This window comes from Bos taurus, chromosome 22 (assembly GCF_002263795.3).
Source record: "Bos taurus isolate L1 Dominette 01449 registration number 42190680 breed Hereford chromosome 22, ARS-UCD2.0, whole genome shotgun sequence".
Lineage (NCBI taxonomy): Eukaryota > Metazoa > Chordata > Mammalia > Artiodactyla > Bovidae > Bos > Bos taurus.
In genome coordinates, this window is record NC_037349.1 from 30,853,806 (window position 1) to 30,872,302 (window position 18,497).

The window sequence follows — 18,497 nt, forward strand, 5'->3', positions numbered from 1 at the left end:
CAGGATGTCTGGCTCTAGGTGAGTGATCACACCATTGTGATTATCTGGGTCGTGAAGATCTTTTTTGTACAGTTCTTCTGTGTATTCTTGCCACCTCTTCTTAATATCTTCTGCTTCTGTTAGGTCCATACCATTTCTATCCTTTATCATACCCATCTTTGCCTGAAATGTTCCCTTGGTATCTCTAATTTTCTTGAAGAGATCTCTAGTCTTCCCCATGCTATTGTTTTCCTCTATTTCTTTGCATTGATTGCTGACGAAGGCTTTCTTATCTTTTCTTGCTATTCTTTGGAACTCTGCATTCAGATGCTTATATCTTTCCTTTTCTCCTTTGCTTTTTGCTTCTCTTCTTTTCACAGCTATTTGTAAGGCCTCCCCAGACAGCCATTTTGCTTTTTTGCATTTCTTTTCCATGGGGATGGTCTTGATCCCTGTCTCCTGTACAATGTTCGAACCTCTGACCATAGTTCATCAGGCACTCTATCAGATCTAGTCCCTTAAATCTATTTCTCACTTCCATTGTATAACCATAAGGGATTTGATTTAGGTCATACCTGAATGGTCTAGTGGTTTTCCCTACTTTCTTCAATTTAAGTCTGAATTTGGCAATAAGGAGTTCATGATCTCAGCCACAGTCAGCTCCTGTGGTCTTGTTTTTGTTGATAGTATAGAGCATCTCCATTTTTGGCTGCAAAGAATATAATCAGTCTGATTTAGGTGTTGACCATCTGGTGATGTCAGGAACTATTCCATGTCAAGGTCAGGAGGCACAGTGGTAAGGAGATACCCCTCGTCCAAGGTAAGGAGCAGTGGCTGTGCTTTGCTGGAGCAGCCGTGAAGAGATACCCCATGTCCAAGGTAAGAGAAACCCAAGTAAGATGGTAGGTGTCGCAAGAGGGCATCAGAGGGCTGACACACTGAAACCATAAACACAGAAAACTAGTCAATCTAATCACACTAGGACCACAGCCTTGTCTAACTCAATGAAACTAAGCCATGCCTGTGGGGCCACCCCAAGATGGGCAGGTCATGGTGGAGAGGTCTGACAGAATATGGTCCATTGGAGAAGGGAATGGCAAACCACTTCAGTATTCTTGCCTTGAGAACCCCATGAACAGTATGAAAAGGCAAAATGATAGGATACTGAAAGAGGAACTCCCCAGGTCAGTAGGTGCCCAATATGGTACTGGAGATCAGTGGAGAAATAACTCCAGAAAGAATGAAGGGATGGAGCCAAAGCAAAAACAATGCCCAGTTGTGGATGTGACTGGTGATAGAAGCAAGGTCCAATGCTGTAAAGAGCAATATTGCATAGGAACCTGGAATGTCAGGTCCATGGATCAAGGCAAATTGGAAGTGGTCAAACAGGAGATGGAAACAGTGAACGTTGACATTCTAGGAATCAGTGAACTACAATGGACTGGAATGGGTGAATTTAACTCAGATGACCATTATATATACTACTGTGAGCAGGAATCCGTTAGAAGAAGTGCAGTAGCTATAATGGTCAACAAAAGAGTTCGAAATGCAGTACTTGGATGCAATCTCAAAAACGACAGAATGATCTCTGTTCATTTCCAAGGCAAACCATTCAATATCACGGTAATCCAAGTCTATGCCCCAACCAGTAACGCTGAAGAAGCTGAAGTTGAATAGTTCTATGAAGACCTACAAGACCTTTTAGAATTAACATCCAAAAAAGATGTCGTTTTCATTATAGGGAACTGGAATGCAAAAGTAGGAAGTTAAGAAACACCTGGAGTAACAGGCAAATTTGGCCTTTGAATACGGAATGAAGCAGGGCAAAGACTAATAGAGTTTTGCCAAGAAAATGCACTGGTCATAGGAAGGAGATTACAAACCGATTTGAGGAAGCCTAAAGTTGATTCTAATAATCAGGAAAATGTTGACTGTTCAATAAAAGACAAACGTATTAAGAGAAAAAAATAAGTCAAATATTTTTTTCTTCTGAGACCAAAGATTGAGGAATCACTGATTGAGAAGAAGATATAAGACATCTCAAAACTGAAAGGACAGTCAGTATTTTGGATTAAAGAGGCAAAATTCTAAGTTACTAATACAAAATTATTGAGATAAAATAGATTTAACAGTTGAAAATTAATAGATACAAATATACTTTTAAGCTACTCTCTAGTAAATTAAACCCCAAATAAAGGGCTTCCCTGGTAGCTCAGCTGGTAAAGAATCTGCCTGCAATGTAGGAGATCCCCATTCAATTCCTGGGTAGGGAAGATCCCCTGGAGAAGGGATGGGCTATCCACTTCAGTATTCTGGCCTGGAGAATTCCATGGACTGTGTAGCCCATGGGGTCGCAAATAGTTGGATACGAATGATCGACTTTCACTTTCACTTTTAAGGTGATCTAAATTAACATTAACAAACATGAAAAATACGGAATTTTATCTGACCCATATTAAACAAGCTCCAAATAATCTGTTGTAAATTCATGTGTATTTAAAGCACTCTTGGTCAAAATCAATAGAATTACCATCCACAGTGAAGGGTGTAATATTTTGCTATCTATACCATACTTGATGATGTATGAGTCTAAATTTATGATACTGTAAAGAAGAAAGTGAATTCTGATTCCAAGCAAGGAAGAGCTTTCTAATAATTGTTACTGCTTAATTGTTTTCAAATATTTCTTTCTCCAACGTGGGAACCATTTTCCCCTCCAAATCTTAAAACCTTCTTAAATCAACCTACTTAGAGCTGTAATCTCACTCACTGCCTCCATTTTTTAACAGCTTTATTGAGGTATAATTGACAAAATTGTAAGTTATTTAAAATAATGATTGATATATGTATACATTGTGAAAGGATTCCGCCTTCAGGTTAATTAGTACATCCATCACCCCATATATTTACCTTTCTTTTCTTTTGAAAATTCATTTTTTTGGGAGAACACTTAAGTTCGTCTCTCCTAGCAAATCTCAATTATTCAATTCTAAAAACCATGGTACATATTGGATCTTAAATCTTATTCATCTTATAAATGAATGTTTTTCCACTTTCATTAACCTTTTTAAAAAGCTTCTCTAAGATATAGAGTTAATGTTAAGAGCAGCTGCTTCTTTTGTTCTCTGTATCCCAGACCCTCTTGCCCTCTCGATGATGTAGTCCTGCAATCAAGCTCCTTCCTTTCAGCACCATTCATTTTGTCCTTCCCTTTGGTTTTGATTTGTTTCCACCAACAAACAAATAATGTTCCAGTGTCAACCTCCTTAATTTACATTGCTTATCCTCAAATTTCCTTCCATCTACAACCCTACTGTTCTACTGTCTTCAAAGGAAAACTTCTTAGGCAATATCTATAGTTACTCTTTCTCTTGTCCCAAATTTTTCTTTCTTTTTAAAAAAATCAATCCACACTGGGCTCTTGTCAAGGTGAACTTGACCTTCACGTGGAGAAATTCAACTTCTGTTCTCTTTTTACTTGAATTCTCAAGCATCATTTGAAAGGGTGGTTCCTTCCTTCCTTCCTGGAGCATTCTTTCCTCTTTGGTGTTCTTAAAGCAACATTCACTTGATTTTCCATGTGTTCAGGGACTGCTTTTCAAGCTTATCTCTTCCCCCTTATCAGTTCATTTAACCTCTAATTGTTGAAACACCTCATGGTCGGGTCCTAAGCTTCAACTCTGCTCTATCTACACTTTCTCTTAGATGATTGCATATGTTTTCAAGACATTAATTATAATCAATAAATATCTTAAATGTGTGTCTTGAGTCCTGACTTCTCTAAACTCTAAACTGTGATGTTTAGCTGTCTAGTCAATAGTTCTTTTTGGAGAGCTAAAATAGGAATTTCATTTAGTGAGGGTAATCAGAACTCTCTTTTTCTTTGTGAGTCTCTTCCTGTCCTCATTGTTCCCATTACAGGAAGTACAAATGCTCCTCTATTTAGTGAGTGAAAATCTAGGACTGATACTTGATTCTTTCTTTTATCTCAGCTCTCACAACCAACCACAATACATTCTCTCAGCTTTTCTTCCAACATACACTCCAGTGAAATCTAGTTCTTTTCAATTCTTCTGCAAATAGTCTCATCTGCAGTCAGGATAATCCAACAAGATTCCCCAACAACTACTCAACTTGTACTATACTCCAGCCTATTTATAATCTCCTTCCCACATAGTTGCTGCAGGTGGCAGTCAAAAAAACCCTTAACATGCTTCCCACTGCACTTAGGAAAAAAGTCCCCACTTCTTACATGATGCGAAAGACTATGGGAATGGGTCCAACTGAGCTTTCTGACCAGGTGCTCTGGCCCTCCCACCTTCTCTCGTGTGATCTAGTCCCACTGACCATCTTTCTGGCCCTCAAACATGCCCAACTCTGTCCTTACTTAGGGCCTTTGCACGTGTGCCTCTTCCTGGCCTTAATGGACCAACTTCTTATCATCCATATTTCAGCTCAACCTAACCTTGTCAGAGAGTTCTGGCCACCTTTTAAAATACATTTCTACCCCTATTCATGGTTCAGGACTCAAATCACACATATATTTTAATAATATATAACACTGTAGAGACAATTATTACATTGTATTGTCTTTATAGGGCTTTCAGCATCTGTAATTTTATTTTTTAATACAAATGTCTACATTATTTCCTCCTTTCCAACACTGTTAGTGGTTCCAAGCTACTGATAGGGAAAGTCCAAGCCCTTTAAAATGTCATCCAGACCTCCATGATCTGGCCTATCTGGCATTTTCTCATCTCTTTCCTGTATCTATTTACTGCCTGTGAACCCCATTCTATTACATAATATACCCTGGTCTATATCCTTCCTCCAAGGTACACTGAAACACTTGCCTTTCCTTTATCTGCCAAGTGACCCGTATTTTTCTTTTAAAGACTCAGTTCAAATGCCACTGTTTAGAATTCTCAGGGAGAGCTGTTTACTTTTTATTCTGTACTCACAGCGGTGGGTACACCTGTCCATCTGTCTCAAATTTCCCACTAATTCATGGGAAAATGATTTATTCATCTGAGTATTCTCACCATTCATGTTGATTACTGTACAAAATAATTGTTTTGTTTGTATAGGTGACACATGCTTTTAATATCTGTCCCTTTCCTGAATACTCTGGTTTCTCTTTTTTGGATAGTTTTGGTTTGCCCATCTTAATTGTGAAGTATGATGCTCCGAAAAATGTGTTTAAAATCTGTCATAACATCATACACACAGGAAAAAACCCAAAAACTTCAAAATGGGTTAAAGACCTAAATGTAAGTCCAGACACTATAAAACTCTTGGAGGAAAATAGAGGCAGAACACTCTTTGACATAAATCATAACAAGATCTTTTTGGACTGACCTCCTACAGTAATGAAAAGAAAAACAAACAAATGGGACCTAATTAAACTTAAAACCTTTTGCACAGCAAAGGAAACCATAAACAAGACAAGACGACAACTTTCAGAGTGGGAGGAAATATTTTCAAATGAAGCAGCTGACAAAGGCTTAATCTCCAAAATATACAAACAGCTCATGCAGTTCAATATCTAAAAAACAAAACAAACCAATCAAAAGATAAGCAGAAGACCTAAATACACATTTCTCCAAACAAGACATGTGGATGGCCAACGAACACATAAAAAGATGCTCAACATCACTAATTATTAGAGAAATGCAAATCAAAACTACAATGAGGTATCACAGATCAGTAGGGTCACTATCAAAATATGTACAAATGGTAAATTCTGGAGAGTGTATGGAGAAAAGGGAACCCTCTTGCACCGCGGGTGGGAATGTAAGCTGATAACAGCCACCAGGGAGAACAGTATGGAGGTTCCTTAAAAAACTAAAAATAGAACTACCATATGACCCAGCAACCCCACTCCTGTGCATAAAGCCACAGAAAACAATAATTCAAAAAGATACATTGCACCCCACTGTTCACTGCAGCACTATTTACAAAAGAAGGGCATGGAAGCAAATTAAATGTCCATCAACAGATGAATGGAGAAAGAAGACGTGGCACATATGTACAGTGGAATGTTACTCGGCATAAAAAGAAATGAAATTGTATCATTTGCAGAGATGTAGATAGACCTAGAAAATATTATACAGAGTGAAGTAACCTGGAAAGGGAAAATCATATATTAATGCATATATGTGGAATCTAGAGAAGTGCCACAGATGATCTGACTTGCAAAGCAGAAACAGAGACACAGATGTAGAGAACAAATGCATGGGCACCAAGGGGTAAGGAAGGGTGGCGGGATGAATAGAAAGACTGGGACATACATACACTATTGATGCTATGTATAAAGACAGATAACTAATGAGAACATACTGCAGAGTACAGGGAACTCTACTCGGTTCTCTGCGGTAACCTCAATGGGAATGAAATCCAAAAAAGAGGGGATATATGCATACACATGGCTGACTCGCTTGGCTGTGCAGCAGAAAGTGACAGAGCAGTGCACAGCAAATATACTCCAAAAAAAAAAAAAATAACAGAAAATAGAAATAATAAATCTGTCACAAATGGTTCCTATCTGTATCCCCAGCCTCAATTCCTGGCACATACTATCAGCACAACAAATGTATGCCATTGTACCAGCTGCAGCAGCTGTGAAGAGATACCCACGTTCAAGGTAAGAGAAACCTAAATAAGATGGTAGGTGTTGCGAGAGGGCATCAGAAGGCAGACACACTGAAACCATAATCACAGAAAACTAGCCAATCTGATCACACGGACCACAGCCTTGTCCAACTCAATGAAACTAAGCCATGCCTGTGGGGCCACCCAAGATGGGCAGGTCACCGTGGAGAGGTCTGACAGAATGTGGTCCACAGGAAAGGGAATGCAAAGCACTTCAGTATTCTTGCCTTGAGAACCCCATGAATAGTGTGAAAAGGCAAAAATAGGATACTGAAAGGGGAACTCCCCGGGTCGGTAGGTGCCCAATATGCTACTGGAGTTAGTGGAGAAATAACTCCAGAAAGAATGAAGGGATGGAGCCAAAGCAAAAACAATGCCCAGTTGTGGATGCGGCTGGTGATAGAAGCAAGGTCCAATGCTGTAAAGAGCAATGTTGCCTAGGAACCTGGAATGTTAGGTCCATGGATCAAGGCAAATTGGAAGTGGTCAAACATGAGATGACAAGAGTGAATGTCGACATTCTAGGAATCAGCAAACTAAAATGGACTGGAATGAGTGAATTTAACTCAGATGACCATTATATCTACTACTGCGGGCAGGAATCCCTCAGAAGAAATGGAGTAGCCATCATGTTCAACAAAAGAGTCCGAAATACAGTATTTGGATGCAATCTCAAAAACGACACAATGATCTCTGTTCATTTCCAAGGCAAACCATTCAATATCACAGTAGTCCAAGCCTATGCCCCAACCAGTAACACTGATGAAGCTGAAGTTGAATGCTTGTATGAAGACCTACAAGACCTTTTAGAACTAACACCCAAAAAAGATGTCCTTTTCATTATAGGGGACTGGAATGCAAAACTAGGAAGTCAAGAAACACCTGGACTAACAGGCAAATTTGGCCTTGGAGTACAGAATGAAGCAGAGCCAAGGCTGATAGAGTTTTGCCAAGAGAACGCACTGGTCATAGCAAACACCCTCTTCCAACAACACAAGAGAAGACTCTACACATGGACATCACCAGAAGGTAAACACCAAAATCAGATTGATTATACTCTTTGCAGCCAAAGATGGAGAAGCTCTATACAGTCAGCAAAAACAAGACCGGGAGCTGACTCTGGCTGAGATCATGAACTCCTTATTGGCAAATTCAGACTTAAATTTAAGAAAGTAGGGAAAACCACTAGATCATTCAGATATGACTAAATCAAATCCCTTATGATTATACAGTGGAAGTGAGAAATAGATTTAAGGGACTAGATCTGATAGAGTGCCTGATGAACTATGGATGGAGGTTCATGACATTATACAGGAGACAGGGATCAAGACCATCCCCATGGAAAAAAATGTAAAAAAAGCAAAATGGCTGTCTGAGGAGGCCTTGCAAATAGCTGTGAAAAGAAGAGAAGTGAAAAGCAAAGGAGAAAAGGAAAGATATAAGCATCTGAATGCAGAGTTCCAAAGAATAACAAGAAGAGATAAGAAAGCCTTCCTCAGTGATCAATGCAAAGAAATAGAGGAAAACAACAGAATGGGGAAGCCTAGAGATCTCTTCAAGGAAATTAGAGATACCAAGGGAACATTTCATGCAAAGATGGGCTTGATAAAGGACAGAAATGGTATGGACCTAACAAAAGCAGAAGATATTAAGAAGAGGTGGCAAGAATACACAGAAGAACTGTACAAAAAAGATCTTCACGACCCAGATAATCATGATGGTGTGATCACTCACCTAGAGCCAGACATCCTGGAATGTGAAGTCAAGTGGGCCTTAGAAAGCATCACTATGAACAAAGCTGGTGGAGGTGATGGAATTCCAGTGGAGCTATTTCAAATCGTGAAAGATGATGCTGTGAAAGTGCAGCACTCAATATGCCAGCAAATTTGGAAAACTCAGCAGTGGCCACAGGACTGGAAAAGGTCAGTTTTCATTCCAATCCCAAAGAAAGGCAATGCTGAAGAATGCTCAAACTACCGCACAATTGCACTCATCTCACACACTAGTAAAGTAATGCTCAAAATTGCTTCAGCAATACGTGAACCACGAAATTCCAGATGTTCAAGCTGGTTTTAGAAAAGGCAGAGGAACCAGAGATCAAATTGCCAACATTGACTGGATCATGGAAAAAGCAAGAGAGTTCCAGAAAAACATCTATTTCTGCTTTATTGACTATGCCAAAGCCTTTGACTGTGTGGATTACAATCAACTGTGGAAAATTCTGAGAGAGATTGGAATACCAGACCACCTGACCTGCCTCTTGAGACACCTATATACAGGTCAGGAAGCAACAGTTAGAACTGGAACAACAGACTGGTTCCAAATAGGAAAAGGAGTACGTCAAGGCTGTATATTGTCACCCTGCTTATTTAACTTTTATGCAGAGTACATCATGAGAAATGCTGGGCTGGAAGAAGCACAGGCTGGAATCAAGATTGCTGGGGGAAATATCAATAACCTCAGATATGCAGACGACACCACCCTTATGGCAGAAAGTGAAGAGGAACTAAAAAGTCTCTTGATGAAAGTGAAAGAGGAGAATGAAACAGTTGGTTTAAAATTCAACATTCAGAAAACGAAGATCATGGCATCTAGTCCCATCATTTCATGGGAAATAGATGGGGAAACAGTGGAAACAGTGTCAGACTTTATTCTGGGGGGCTCCAAAATCACTGCAGATGGTGACTGCAGCCATGAAATTAAAAGATGCTTACTCCTTGGAAGAAAAGTTATGGCCAACCTAGATAGCATATTGAAAAGCAGAGACATTACTTTTCAACAAAGGTCTGTCTAGTCAAAGCTATGGTTTTTCCTGTTGTCATGTATGGATGTGAGAGTTGGACTGTGAAGAAAGCTGAGTGCCGAAGAATTGATGCTTTTGAACTGTGGTGTTGGAGAAGACTCTTGAGAGTCCCTTGGACTGCAAGGAGATCCAACCAGTCCATCCTAAAGGAGATCAGTCCTGGGTGTTCCTTGGAAGGACTGATGCTGAAGCTGAAACTCCAATACTTTGGCCACCTCATGCAAAGAGTTGACTCCTTGGAAAGGACCCTGATGCTGGGAGGGATTGGGGGCAGGAGGAGAAGGGGACGACAGAGGATGAGATGGCTGGATGGCATCACTGACTCGATGGACGCGAGTCTGAGTGAACTCCGGGAGTTGGTGATGGACAGGGAGGCCTGGCGTGCTGCGATTCATGGGGTCGCAAAGAGTCGGACACGATTGAGCGACTGAACTGAACTGAACTGAACACAGTACTATAGAACGTGTGGTTGCATGCATCACACTAGAACAGGATTATTCTTATCTTTTTTTCTGAACTCATGTGTACAATATGTGAAACCTGGTTATTTATAATACATAGATTTTATTTTAATAACATACTGTCATTACAACATGATGTAAAATTATTTCTTGATATCTATCAACCATCAACAAATGTCCATTCAGCACCTACTATGAAGGTTGAGGAAAGAGATTGCATGAGTCAGGCTAGGCTAGGCTCAACTGCAGCAATGAGTTGACACATTTCCATTGTTGAACAATGTTAAGATTTATCTCCTGCTCATTTCACAGCCCAGTTAGGTACTGAGTAGGCAGTTCTTCCTGAGATGATTTAGGAATCCAGAATTTTTCCATCTATGGTCTTGGTCATCCTCCAAGGGCTTTGAGTCCTCTTACATTCAGCCAGTTGTCAAAGAAAGAGAGAAAGGATTGGATCTCACATAAGACAGGAGTAGTATACGTAATTCACAATCACAATCTATTGGCCAAAATTAGTTAAGCAGCTCTAAACCAACTATAAAGGAGGTTTGGAAGCGCATGCCTAAGAAGAGGGTCGGTGAGAATGCTGTCCACACAAACAGGGACCATAATGCCCTTTATCTACTTTAGGAAGCATCCTATAGAAAGGTGCTTCAACTTGATCTTTCTACTTAACTTGAGACAACTCAGATTATAAGTAGAATTTTTTTTTTCCTTTCCTACCTAAAAATATTTGCCACAGTAATTAATGACTGTAAAGAAAGTTTGAAAAAAATCAAAAGAAGAATATTTCATGACGTGAGAATTGCATGAAATTCAGATTTCAGTGTCCATACATACAATTTTATTGGAAAACTACCATGCTTATTCATTTCTATGTTGTCTATGGTTGCTTTTGCATTACAGCAGCAGAGTTGAATTGTGACAGAGATTTTATGTCTTGCCAAGCCTGAAATATCAACTTTCTGGTCATTTACAGAAAAAGTTTGTCGATACCTATTCAAACAAATTCAAATGGCACACAGTTTAGTGTTGATAAGTCAGTAACAAAATTACAAATGATTCTAGTCTTTGTATTCATATTACAAGGGTGGGTCCCTGGAAACAGCTGATATAAAGAAAGAAAAATAAAAATTCACCTCATAAATAGTCCAGAGTAGGAATGAACATGTTTTCAAACTAAATAGATCCTACTTAAGTAAAGAGGATTATTTGTATGTATTTGTCACTCAGTCATGTCCCAATTCTTTGCAATCCCATCAACTGTAGCCTGCCAGGCTCCTCTGTCCATGGAATACTCCAGGCCAGAATACCAGAGTGGGTAGCCATTCCCTTCTCCAGGAGATCTTCCCGATCCAGGGATCAAACCCAGGTCTTGCGCACTGCAGGCAGATTCTTTACCTTCTGAACCACCAGGGAATTTACCTGTATTTTATTAGAAGAGACAAAAGTAAGATCTCTTCTTGTGTAAACTCATGCTTCTATGCTCAGGTTGGGCTTCCCAAGTGGCACTACTGGTAAAGAACCTGCCTGCCAATGCAGGAGACCCAAGAGACACTGGCTTGACCCCTGGGTCTGGAAGATCCCCTGGAGGAGGGCATGACAACCCACTTCAAAGGGCAACCTAATCAGTATTCTAGCCTGGGAAATCCCATGGACAGAGAAGCCTGGCATGTGGGCTATAGTTCACCGGGTTGCAAAGAGTGGGGCACAACTGAGTGCACACAAACATGCTCAAGTCATTCATTATCAAACTTCCAGCCCGGTGGTCCTCACTGCCAAAACCAAGTCTGTTACTCATTTGATACTTCAGCTCCTGGCTTCAAAATCTCCTGACACGAGAGCCATGCTAGAAGTCATAAGTCAGAGCTCCAGCACTTACTAAGATGAGTAACTTATTGTCAGACACAGTGAGAATAAATGCTGGTGAACTTCAACCATCTCAATAAACAAAGTGGATTTATGAAGAACATCTGATAGATATTCAAGTTAGATTCTACTCTATTTACAATGTAAGCCTTTAGAGTGTGTCCAGAGTAAACTATTTCTTCTCAAGATATTCTGCAATACAGAGTTCATTATTTCACATAGGCAATATTTAATGGATTATCTAACATATTCCAAGGATAATGTGGCTCCATAAAGCCAACCCAACTTAACTTTCTTATAGAGGAAGCTTCAACTATATGATGGAAATGGATGCAATGCTGTGACCCAGGGAAAATCCCCCACCTGATCTGCACCGAATTGTTCTCTTTGAACTCTGCTTTGGAATTTCAACAAATGCTTGTTACGAGTTTCAAATTTTTTTCATTCCTAACTATATGAGTTGGACTTGCCTTGTTAGTGGAAACCAAACCCGTTACTCTATTTTGAATAAACATAGTAAAAGATGACTAATTTTTTTTGCTCGTATCTGTATCATTGCTGCCTGCAATTACTCTTCTGAGGTCCTCATTTCCAAATAGAACCTTGACTGAATTCTTGCTATGAAAAGTTCATCAAGTCTAGTGAATGAGGCAAGTAACAGATGAGGAAACTTAAGGTAAATTTCTATTTCTCCTTATAACATTAAGTAAATCTTTAAATTTACTTTTAAATTTTGTAGCTCCTGGTATTGATCTCTCATGGCCCAGATGGATGACTGAGAAGTTTGCTCATTTTCTTTTCTTTTTTAGGCTGGACACTTTGATGGAGGGAAGATAGGACTGATTTTGTAATTCAATAGATGCCCAAACTTTAGATCTCTTGGTGCAAAAACAGGTTTGCTAACATTTCTATTGAGAGACCACAGTTATAGATATTGAGGATTTTGTTTTTCTGTGTATAAAGTATTCTTTTAAATTTTTAAAAAAATTGAAGCCTAGTTGATTTACAGTGCTTCAGGTATTCAGCAAAGTGATTCAGTTATACATATATATGTATGTGTGTATATATATATATATATATATATATATTCTTTTCCAGATTCCTTTCCATTATCAGTTATTATAACATATTGAATATAGTTGTATGCTATACAATAGGTCTTTGTTTTTTTTTTTTAATCTATTTTAAATGTAGCAATGTGTATCTGTTAGTCCCAAATTCCTAACTTGAAGTGTTCTTAAATGATGATAATATTAGAGATTTTTTTTTTTTTTTGGAGTAAATGTAATATTTACTACTTGTTGATCATCATGACCAAATCTATCAGAAGGATAACTTGTATTAGTGAGATCTAGGAGATGTACTGTGTTTTAGGAATTTTATTTTGATTCTCTCTGCTGATTCATTTTAAAGTTTATTATTTCTATGTACCATTTCAACTGTTACTAAATGTGAACAGAAATGGGTTGTTCTTATTTTTATTAATAATATAATTACATGTGGGCCAATTATTTGTTTGATAGGAGAGCTGATGGATTTGGTATCTCAGTTTCAAGAAGTGAATGGAAGACTGCAAATTCATGAGAGCCTTATGGTTTAAAATAAAAAGAAGAAAATAACCTAAAATTTCTCTTGGATGTAACCACAAAATATTTTCAAATTTTACAAAATTCAAAGGTAAAATACGGGAAATGCTGGCAAATTGTTCGGAGTAGCTGAAATTATGCATGATAAATATTTGTGTGTGTGTGTGAAATAACTGACATTTTGTGAGGATCAAAATTACCACAGAAATTTGGCCAAGTCAGCATCAAGTGATTTCACACAATTATTGAACTTTTCTCTGTTGGAGATGTTCCCGGCCAAATCATTCCTTTTTGGAAATTTCCTGGAGCTCCCTCGTCTGCCACAGAATAGCACTGAGCGTTTCTCATCCAACAACTGAGCAAGACACTAGTGGCTTCTTTCAGTTTTCAGCCAAGCCTTTATCTTTCACCTCAGGAGATGCTCTTTAAGTTTTTTCTGCTACTCTTGGTTTTTGCCTGTTTGAGCAGCTTTCTGGAGAGGCCTCCAGGACTGACCTTTCTCACCCATCTGCTCGGCTAATTCTGCATCTCAAACTCCAGAGCAGTACTTTCCAACAAAACCTTCATGATGGTGGAAATATTCCACACCTAAATTGTCCAGTATGGTGGTCCCCACCTACAGGAGGCTCTTGAGCACTCCAAATGCTCGTGTACTGCAGAACCGAAAGTTTGAATTTATTGCATTTAATCATTTTTAATTTAAATAATTGCATGTGTCTGCACTGGACAGCATAGCACTACCTGGTGTCTTTTCATGCAGACTTTGAAACCCTTTTAAAAACTGGATTATAAATTCTATGAATACAGATCCATGCCATGTCTGTTTTGTGCACTGTTGCACCAATAACACCAATAATATTTTGTCTGGCACAAAGAAGTTAAAATGGTTTTCCTAAATGTATGACTGCATGAATGAATATAGGAACTTTAAGGATAAAGGTAAAATTCAAATGAGGAAGAAGAAAAGGTTTATATTTGTCTTTTAGTCTTCAGTTCAGTTCAGTTGCTCAACTCTTTGCGACCCCATGAATCGCAGCACGCCAGGCCTCCCTGTCCATTACCAACTCCCTGAGTTCACTCAGACTCACGTCCATTGAGTCAGTGATGCCATCCAGCCATCTCATCCTCTGTCGTCCCCTTCTCCTCCTGCCCCCAATCCCTCCCAGCATCAGGGTCTTTTCCAATGAGTCAACTCTTTGCATGAGGTGGCCAAAGTACTGGAGTTTCAGCTTTAGCATCATTCCTTCCAAAGAAATCCCAGGGCTGATCTCCTTCAGAATGGACTGGTTGGATCTCCTTGCAGTCCAAGGGACTCGCAAGAGTCTTCTCTAACACCACAGTTCAAAAGCATCAATTCTTCGGCACTCAGCTTTCTTCACAGTCCAACTCTCACATCCATACATGGCCACAGGAAAAACCATAGCCTTGACTAGACGAACCTTTGTTGGCAAAGTAATGTCTCTGCTTTTGAATATGCTATCTAGGTTGGTCATAACTTTCCTTCCAAGGAGTAAGCGTCTTTTAATTTCATGGCTGCAGTCACCATCTGCAGTGATTTTGAAGCCCCCCAAAATAAAGTCTGACATTGTTTCCACTGTTTCCCCATCTATTTCCCATGAAGTGATGGGACCAGATGCCATGATCTTCGTTTTCTGAATGTTGAGCTTTAAGCCAACATTTTAACTCTCCTCTTTCACATTCATCAAGAGGCTTTTGAGTTCCTCTTCACTTTCTGCCATAAGGGTGGTGTCATCTGCTTTAGTCTTAGCATATATTAAATCAAGTCCTTTTAAAAGATTATCTCTTTAAGGCAATACTGCTCCTTTACCAAACTGAGACAAGAAGAAGTTATAAATTTCTACTCATTATGAGTTACCTTCTAAACTATAGTCCTTTAACCCAAACAGATTCTGTTAAACAATGAAACTGTAGAGGAGTGTTTGTTCACAGATCAGGTTTGCTCTAGGGTTGTGTCAAACAGTCCTATCAGTGACTGGCACATACTCTTTGCAATAAGGATAAATTCCTGGGAAATAAGTTACTGTACCTGTAGACTTCAGCTTTGTTGCCATCTTCAAGTATGAAAGTGTGGTTTTAACACATTAGCTCATTTAGTTTAATACTGCCACTTTCCATCTTGTGCTTCACTGCTGCGCACATCACTAAATGTCAAACCATAGATACAAAGTGACATCTCACAGCAGTCAGAATGGCTATCATTAAAAAGTCCACAAATAGCAATGCTGGAGAGAGGGTGTAGAGACAAGGGAACCCTCCTACACTATCAGTGGGAATGTACATTGGTTCAACCACTATGGAGAACAGTATGGAGGTTCCTTAGAAAACTCCAAGTATTAGCTGCCATCCTATCTGGCAATCCCACTCCTGGGCATATTTCCAGAGAAAACCATAATTCTAAGAGATATATGCACCCCACTCTTCACGGCAGCAGGATTTACAATAGCTGAGACGTGATAGCAGCATAAATGTACATCAGCAGATGAATGGCTAAAGGAGACATGGTACATATATACAATGGAATGCTATTCATTCATAAGAAAGAATAAAATAATGCCATTTGCAGCAACATGGACGGACCTAGAGATAATCATACTAAGTCAGAAAGAGAAAGACAAATACCATATGATATCACGTGTGTGGAATCTAAACTATGACTCAAATAAACTTATCTATGAAACAGAAACAGACTCCAGACATAGGGAACAGACATGTGGTTTCCAAGGAGGAGGGCTGGTGGTGTGCGAGGGGATGGATTGGGAGTTTGGGATTAGCAGATGCAAACTATTATATAGAGAATGGATAAATATCAAGGTACCACTGTACAGCACAGGGAACTATATTCAGTATCTTGTGATAAACCACAATGGAATGGAAATGAACATGAGAAAGTTCAGTTATATATATGCATAAACTGAGTCAGTAATTTACTGTAGAGTAGAAAATAATACAACATTGTAAACCAGCTAATATTTCAATAATGTAAATTTTTAAAAATACAAAGTAAGCTCTCAGTCTATAGAGTTCGACTTTGTCATGCAATAGGACAACAGTTAGAACTCATCAAAGTTTATTTAATAGATAAATCACATCCAAGATGAGGCAAAAGAGATCACTTCCTATGCAATAAAGCCAAACAATTTTAAAAAAGTGGCTCACAAAAACATTTTTGGTAAGGGCTTACATAAAATAAAACATAACTTAAAGCCAACTTGCAGACAGAATCAGACGTGCATTTAGAAGAAAACAAACTCATTTGTTCACAGTTTGTTAATATATAATGGACCATCTAAACACAGACCAGTTTAATGAATGATGATATCGTACTACTGAAAATTTGGATCAAAGAAAACTATAAAGTGAAAGTGAAAGTCACTCAGTCGTGTCTGACTCTTTGTGACCCCATGATCTATACAGTTCATGGAATTCTCCAGGCCAGAATACTGGAGTAGGTAGGTAGCCTTTCCCTTCTCCAGGGGCTTTTTCCCAGCCCAGGGATTGAACCCAGGTCTCCCACATTGCAGGAGGATTCTTTACCAGCTGAGCTACAAGGGAAGCCCAAGAACACTGGAGTGGGTAGCCTATCCCTTCTCCAGTCAATCTTCCTGACCCAGGAATCAAACTAGGGTCTCCTGCATAGCAGGTGGATCTTTTACCAACTGAGCTATCAGGGAACAACTATTTCTATCAGCTATAAGCAAACATAATAAATATTTCTGACCATCACTCAAAATGAACTGAGATCAAAGTGGCAATCTAGCAACAATGAAAAAAAAATTTATTATCAGCATTTATAAATGCAAACAAACAATAATCTCTATTTATTTGACAGTCTTTTCATCTTTAATTTTGCTTAAATTACATACGCAGTAAGTTTTACAATACCTGAAGCATGAGAGTGGGAAGATCAGTGGGGAGCTAGATTCCAGGGCTGTGTGGCACAAGGGTCATTTTCCTGCCTGTCTTTCGTTCTAGTTGAAATAGTGGAACACAGTAGTGGCAGTTACAGTCTATGACTGCTCAGCAAGCTCAAGTCACAGGATGTTATCTCATGCCATCCTCTTTGAGGTATCATAGTTACCTCCATTTTGCTGGGGGGTGGGGGGAACTGGATCTCAGACAGGTGAAGTAATCCGCAAAAGGACACAGCTAGAAATGAGCAAACCCTGGCCATTTGAATCCAGAGTATTTTGGGATAGACTATTGATATCTGTTTATTTTACTTATTAACAAAGCCCCCATTATTATTGGGGGCCACAATGGATCTAGTGAAAAGACCACATCTTCCAGTCTCCCTTGCACTTAAGTAGGGACATGAGACTATGTTCTGGCTTAGTAAGATATACGGTGTTATTGGGTGGGCCTTCTGGAAAGGTTCCTTACAGGGGTGATAGATAGACCAAGCCCTTGTCACACTTCTATCTGTCCAAGTGTGGATGAGACAGGTGCTCCAGGAACCACACAGATGACCAAGTGATTGTGAAGATTAAGTCATGTGCTGGAATCATCCAGCAGAGTGTTAGGAGAAGCCTGGGTTCCTGGTAACAGTGGAATTGCCACCTATCTACCTCCAGACTTCACTTATGTAAGAGAAAAATAAACTCTCTTGTTTAAGCTTCTGGTTTTATAACTTGTCTGTTTTATATAGTTTAACTAATCTCAACTAATATGATTACAAAGGATGTAAAACAAGAACTGAAAAAGAGGAGAGCAATTCAAGAGCACAGATATAGTGCCCCAGTGATAACTTGTTGTCAATTCTCCCCAAATGATGAAATCATTGGATTTCAAGCAAAAGTCCCATAACTGTGTATGGAATTGAACAATATGAATTTATCATTCATTTGGATGAACAAATCAACAATTTTGAAGACAATATTAATGGTGGAGGAGCATACTATATTGAATATCTAGAATGACTGTAAAGATACAATAATATGGTCTTGCAAATAGGTTTTTCATGCAGGGCTATGGCATTAAATAATAGAAATAAGTAGAGGCCATCTTTATTAATATGAGGGGAAAGATGGGCTACTCAAACTATCTTAGGGGAAATGGTTACTCATGAGAAAAATAATTAAAATCAAATCCTTACCTAACATCACAGACACATTCCAGTTTGATCAATTA

At 39.0% G+C, this 18,497-nt stretch overlaps 2 long non-coding RNA genes across 2 annotated transcripts in view; one reads left to right on the forward strand and one right to left on the reverse strand.

Annotated features, from left to right (window-relative positions):
• The window catches only part of LOC104976682 (uncharacterized), a 692,169-nt gene that overhangs the window by 12,606 nt on the left and 661,066 nt on the right, over positions 1 to 18,497 (reverse strand). The gene's annotated exons all lie outside the window — the stretch shown is intronic.
• LOC132343466 (uncharacterized) lies at positions 12,352 to 16,742 on the forward strand. Its single transcript, XR_009492310.1, has 3 exons — positions 12,352 to 12,439; positions 12,573 to 12,657; positions 13,287 to 16,742. It is a non-coding gene; the product is annotated as an uncharacterized lncRNA (long non-coding RNA).